Source organism: Cebus imitator, unplaced genomic scaffold (genome assembly GCF_001604975.1).
Source record: "Cebus imitator isolate Cc_AM_T3 unplaced genomic scaffold, Cebus_imitator-1.0 Scaffold222, whole genome shotgun sequence".
Lineage (NCBI taxonomy): Eukaryota > Metazoa > Chordata > Mammalia > Primates > Cebidae > Cebus > Cebus imitator.
The window spans coordinates 1,066,448-1,073,221 of NW_016107537.1; the positions used below are offsets into that span (position 1 = coordinate 1,066,448).

The following is a 6,774-nucleotide window of genomic DNA, read 5'->3' on the forward strand; positions in this document are numbered from 1 at the left end:
GGCTCACCGCAACCTCCGCCTCCTGGGTTCAGGCAATTCTCCTGCCTCAACCTCCTGAGTATCTGAGATTACAGGCACGCGCCACCATGCCCAGCTAATGTTTTGTGTTTTTAGTAGAGACGGGGTTTCACCATGTTGGCCAGGATGGTCTCGATCTGTTGACCAGGATGGTCTCAATCTCTTGACCTCATGATCCACCCGCCTCGGCCTCCCAAAGTGCTGGGATTACAGGCTTGAGCCACCATGCCCGGCATTTATATATTTTCTTATTACTCTCTTCTACTCTTAGTATGAACTGGGTTTAGGGATTTTTTTTTAACATTGCTTTCAAGTATAGAATAAATTTATTCATTTATTTGTTTTTATTTTTATTTCATTTTTTGAGACAGGGTCTCACTCTGTTGGAGTGCAATGGTGCGATCTCTGCTCACTGCAACCTCTGCCCCCCCGGGTTTCAAGCGAGTCTCCTGCCTCAGCCTCCTGAGTAGCTGGGTTTATAGGCACGTGCCACCACGCCTGGCTAATTTTTGTATTTTTAGTAGAGATGGGGTTTCACCATCTTGACCAGGCTGGTCTTGAACTCCCGATCAGGTGATCCACCCACCTCAGCCTCCCAAAGTGCTGGGATTTCAGGTTTGAGCCACCGCACCCAGCCGATGTTTTTTTGTTTTTTTTTGTTTGTTTGTTTGTTTTTTGAGACTGGGTCTCACTCTACCACCTAGGCCAGAATGCAATGCTGTAATTATATCTCACTGTAACCTCGAATTCTGGGCTCAAGCCATCCTCCTGCCTCAGCCTCCTCCAGCCTCAGCCTCCTGAGTAGCTATGACTACAGGTGTTCATCACCACACCTGGCTAATGGAATAAAATATTCCAATGCTTAATCTTAATTTTTTTTTTTTTTTTGAGATGGAGTTTCACTCTTGTCACCCAGGCTGGAGTGCAATGGCGTGATCTCAGCTCACTTCAACCTCCACCTCCTGGGTCCAAGCGATTCTTCTGCCTCAGCCTCCCAATAAGCTGGGATTACAGACACCTGCTACCACGCCCAGCTATTTTTTGTATTTTTAGTAGAAACAGGGTTTCACCATGTTGGCCAGGCTTGTCTCAAACCCCTGATCTCAGATGATCCACCTGCCTCAACCTCCCAAAGTGCTGGGATTACAGGTGTGAGTCACCGTGCCAGGCCTAATTTGTTTGTTTGTTTGAGATGGAGTTTCACTCTTCTTGCTTAAGCTGGAGTGCAGTGGCACGATCTTGGCTCACTGCAACCTCCACCTCCCGGGTTCAAGTGATTCTTCTACCTCAGCCTCCCAACTAGCTGGGACTACAGGCGCATGCCACCACACCCAGCTAATTTTTGAATTTTTAGTAGAGACAGGGTTTCACCATGTTGGCCAGGGTGGTCTCGATTTCTTGACCTCGTCGTGACATGCCTGCCTCAGCCTCCCAAAGTACTGGGATTAAAGGTGTGAGCCACCACACCTGGCTGCCTAATCTTAATTTTTAAAATTTTAAATTACTTTGTACCTAATGCCCATGCATTTACTTTTTTCAGTGGGTCAACAGCCCTCACTTTTGCAAAGTTCCCAGGCACTGGCTGCTCCCTCCAGAAGATGCATGACTCAAGTACATCCCTGTGACTCTCACCTGGATGCCTGCATTCTCCTGCTCTCACATTTGCCCCCTCCTTTGGAATTTATATAGATAGTTTTAAAACACAAATACGACTTGTTTGCTCTCCTGCTTAAAACATCTCAAGGTTTTAAGCAGGTTTTAAACAAGGTAAGGCCTTGTAAGGCCTTGTTTTTTCCAAGGTCATCTTTTGAAAGACATAAGTGCCTACAAGTTGTACCATGCTAGGTTCTAGGAATTTTTCATCGAAGACTTTATCTGACTATTTTCCTCTAAGTCAAGAAAGCGCTAGGGGCAGAATACAGCACTGAATGACTGAAGAGAAGGCACTGAAATCAGGCCAGAGGATGCTGGAAGGAGCAATGAGGAATACCAGCCACAATGAGGAGCCAGTGATGATTTTGGCTTCACAGGGAGGTATGTGCCACACACATTTTATCTCCACATGGATGAACCACAGCTGTCAGCTCCCTTGTCTCCAGGACATCACACTCTCCACATTCTCTCCCACCTTCCGGCTTCTGTTCCCAGGGGCCTTCATCTGCCCAGTCCGGGTGAACACCGGTTGGTCAACTGCTAGATGTGCCTTCCTGCTCTGCACACCGTCTCTGGCCACCCGCCCACTCCCACATCGCACTGCAGAGGAGCCGCATATCTAGCTCCAGCCCATCTGGCTCTTCTGAACTCTAAATTCATGCAGGTGATTCTTGTCGGTGTGGCCCCAAAGGCCCATCACACTCCAAAGCATTTTCCCCATGCCTGCCAGGACTTCTCTCAGAATGCGGTGTCCTGGCTGCTCCCTCAGAAGATGCGTCACTCCAGCACATCCCCGAGGCTCTCACCTAGATGACTGCATTCTCCCTCTCCCACATTTGCCCCCTCCTTTGGAATTCATTCATGTCGATCAATTTAAAACACAAATCCGATTTGCTTTTTTCCTGCTTAAAACACCTCAAAACTGCCTTCAGGATAACCCACTGTCCTTAACATGTTGCCCATGGCCTGGCCCTGCCCATCTCTTCAGCCTCATCCCATGCCCCTTGCCCCTCGCTCTCTGGGCTTCTGCTGGCCTGGTCCTTCTTTAGTTTCTCGAACACACCATGGTCCCTCTAGCATCGGGGCCTCTGCATGTGCTGTTCCCATTGCCTGGGACATGAATCCCTCTCTCTATCTCTACCTGCACCTTCATCTGATTAATTCCTACCCTTCCTATCTATGATGTTACTTTCTCAGGGACTCTGACTTTTTAAACTGATCAGGGCCTCCCCAGTATATACCTTCAAAGCACCTTGTATTACTTCTTTCTTAATGACCACGTGCTGTAGACTGAATGTTTGCATCCCTCCAAAATTCATATGTTAAAACCTAGTCCCAAATGTGATATTTGGAGGAGGGCTCTTTGGGAGGCAGAGCCCACGTGGATGGGATTATTAACCTTATAAAAGAGACCTCTGAGGGCTCCCTTGTCTCCTCCACCATGTAAGGATGCAACAAAAGGGTATGGTCTATGATCCAAAAGCAGGCCCTCACCAGGTACCCAATATGCTGGCACTTGAACTTCCCAGCCTCCAGAACTGTGAGAAATGAATTTCTATTGTTCATAAGCCACCGAGTCTATGGTATTTTGTTATAGCAGCATGAACAGACTGATGTGCCACCCAACCACGATTATACGTGTAATTTATGGTTTCTCTGCTAGTAGAGATGCACCATGGGGTTAGGAAACATGCTTTTCTTATTTTCCACACAGTCCTTAGCTCCAAGTGTGTTCCTGAATCAAAGATCCCCAGCTTTTATGAATGAAGGCATGAGTGAATGAATGAATGAAAGAACTGATAACCCTCAATAATTATTCTAGCCTTTTATACCTACTATTGACAAGCTTGCATTCTACTCCAAATTAATTTGGCTTTAACTCCAAATTAATTTTTTGCCAGCCACAATTGACATTCCCTGCAGTAAATCCATGCTTTCCATCCTATGTCAAAGAAGGACCTGGACTAGTAGAGACAAGAAAGGTCTAAATGCCATGGGTGGGAAAGAGAGACTAAATCTGAAAGGAAGAATAGACTGAGCAAAGGTGTAGAGATCGGGGAATGCTGGACATTTGGAGAGAGGAAAAAGAAACTGACACTAAACCGAACAGTCTCACAAACACAATCTCATTTCATCCTTCCGAAACCCTATGAAGTAAGAATTACTATCCCAGGGCCGGGTGCAGTGGCTCATGCCTGTAATCCCAGCATTTTGGGAGGCAAAGGCGGTGGGTCACCTGAGGTAAGAAGTTCGAGAGCACCCTGGACAACATGGTGAAACGCTGTCTCTACTAAAAATACAGAATTAGCCAGGCGTGGTGGTACACACCTGTAATCCCAGCTACTTGGGAGGCTGAGGCAGGAGAATCACTTGAACCTGGCAGGTGGAGGCTGCAGTGAGCCGAGATCATGCCACTGCACTCCAGCCTGAACAATAGAGCAAGACTCTGTCTCAGTAAATAAAAAAAAAAAGAAAGAATTACTACCCAGTTTTACAGATGAGGCAATGGAAGTTCTAAAAAGTTAAGTAGGAGAGACAGGCATGAAATACGTTTCATGTCTTTCCTCATCCTATTTCCTCAGCCTGGGATATCCATTCTCCCTCCACTATGCAAATCTAACTCTTCAAGTTAACAAGTAGCAGCCTCTGAGAAGCCATCCCTCTATCAGCCTCACTTACTCCCTCTGCATCCCTCTGCTTCCTCTCTGTTATAACACTTCCTTATTCTGCTGGCATCATAGTCATCTCCACATGCCTTCCTCACAGGTTAAAAGCTGGTTAAGGGCAAGTGGAGTTCTTTGTCACCTTCTTCCTCAGGGCTTCTAACACAACTCCTCATGCGTGGCAGAGTTGTAAAACAGGTTACCAAGCTGTCTCCAGGCAGGTTTGCATGGAACTGTGCTCTACAGGAATACCCGCTCCCTCTAGGTCCTGGGTCCTGCTACTGAGTCCAGGCTCAGGCCCTTTCATCCTGCTCTTTCTCGCTCGGGGAGCCACAGTACCTTTGAGCAACTTTGCAGCGAATAGAATGGCCCATTAGGGGCAGCACAAAGACCCCATGGAAAGTGATAAACATATTTTTTAGATGTTCATTTTCTTAACAAAATGTTCTAATACTTGTCCAGACTTTCAAACTCAAAAACCTGAGCCTCCTTTTCTTGAGGATCATCAAAGGCCCTGATGATCCTTCAGGTATGTCGAGCTTTCTAGAAAATAAGGCTAAGTCATAATCACTTAACACACATGGCTAAATGGCCATTTCCTTCTAATTTATCAACAACTGTTATGTATTTCTATACTAGAAAAGAAGCATTTCTATTTACACTCAGGATGATGTTAAATTTGCCATCGAAGTAAAGCAGAAAGAGTATAGGGTGTATCTATTTGTAACTCAACTGTGCATGAGACAAAGATCCTATTTAGGAGAATGAGTCTAGCATGGGCCCTGAGCAACCGAACACAATCCATCAAAAGCACGGAGGTGCCGTGAAGTAAAACATGGTCATGTTCTAGTCACGAAATACTGAACAAACAGGGACGGAAGAATCCCAGTAGTTAGCCAGTCCAATCTCCTCCTTTCATAGATAAGGAAAGCCCAGAGACATGTGGGAATTGCCAGAGGTCACATAGCTCATTAGGATCAGAGCCAGAATGAGGACGCAAGTCTCTTCCTCTCCAGCCACACTGTATGCCACACCTGCCACTCCCCATCCTTCCTACACCACAATTGCCCTAACCAGGGGCCCAACCTCCCCTGCAGCCAAGAGTTCACAACAAAAGGAGGAAGGAGAGAACTGTGCACTGGCATAGGGCTTTTCCTATTGATATTTGCAATGCATAAAAAGTCAGCCTTGCCGCAGATTGAACGCTTATATTTACGTTTATGAAAAATGCTTGGAAAAACTGCAAAGCACCTTATCAATGTTAGATTAGCAGTCTATTTATTACATGATTCGTATCTAGAATATTAACCCAACCGTACCAACCTCATTATCGGCCATTTTATTTTCACAGCTAATTTATCTTTAATCTGGAAGCCAAATTTGACCAACATGAAAGTATCTGATTAGTTTCTGGGTTTGTCTTATAGGAAAGTTCATCTCCTAGAGGGTAGAGAATATGACAAGAGGAATGTTAATCTAGACATAATTCTGTCCAAGAATAAAATGATTTGTGAAAGAGGAATTTGAGATAAAGTGAACGTCATCTTGGAGCTTGTGATAAAGAAGGAAAGGGGATATATTCTGACTAATATATAGGATTAGTCAGAATAGGCTAGGTTATACTACAGTAACAAATAAATTCCGAAATCTCAGTGACTTCCTACATCTACTGCAGGTCGTTCTACTCTCGTGCATTTGCAGCCACACCTTATGCATTTGCAGCATTCTCTCAAACACGTGACTTCCAAAGTTGTTGCATCAGGGTAAGTTTATATGACACAGACACACAATGGCCCTTGATTGCATCAGCCAAGACACGCAACACATCACTTCCTCTCACAGTTCACCAGCCAGAACAAACCACATGTCCCCAGTCTAAACTGCAAGGGAGACCAGGAAATAAAGAAATAAAGACAGACATTAGTTGAGTAATCTCTCAAATGAGCAGGTATTGGTGAGCACTGTCTACCACATATATTTCTCTAGATTTCAGGAAAGCTAATGTCAAAAAAAATTTTGAGTGTCCTAATTGTCTAAAAACAAATCTATGTATGCCTTAAGAAAAGAAAGACTGGCGCTCGCTTTGGCAGCACATATACTAAAATTAGAACGATATACAGAAGATTAGCATGGCCCCTGCGCAAGGATGACACGCAAATTCGTGAAGCATTCCATATTTTTTTCGTTTTCTAATGTCCAAGACTGTGGAGAAACTGAGGCTCCTTTAACTGAAGTCACTGACCCCATGAAGGAATGTTCCTATGTCTAACCCCATTTCCACCTCCACCTCCAAAAAAAAAAAAGAAAAGAAAGACTGAAAGGAAAGACAATGCAGTCATAACAATGATTATCTCTAGTTATTAAATTGCAGATTTTCTTTTCTTCTTTACATGGCTATATTTCCTCAGCAAAATTTAATGAACATGTTTTAGAATCTGAA

At 44.6% G+C, this 6,774-nt stretch overlaps 1 non-coding gene across 1 annotated transcript; it reads left to right on the forward strand.

The window, feature by feature from the left end:
- Positions 1 to 6,408: 6,408 nt before the first annotated feature.
- On the forward strand, positions 6,409 to 6,515 carry LOC119466725. Its single transcript, XR_005195186.1, has one exon. It is a non-coding gene; the product is annotated as a U6 spliceosomal RNA (small nuclear RNA).
- The last annotated feature ends 259 nt before the right edge of the window (positions 6,516 to 6,774 follow it).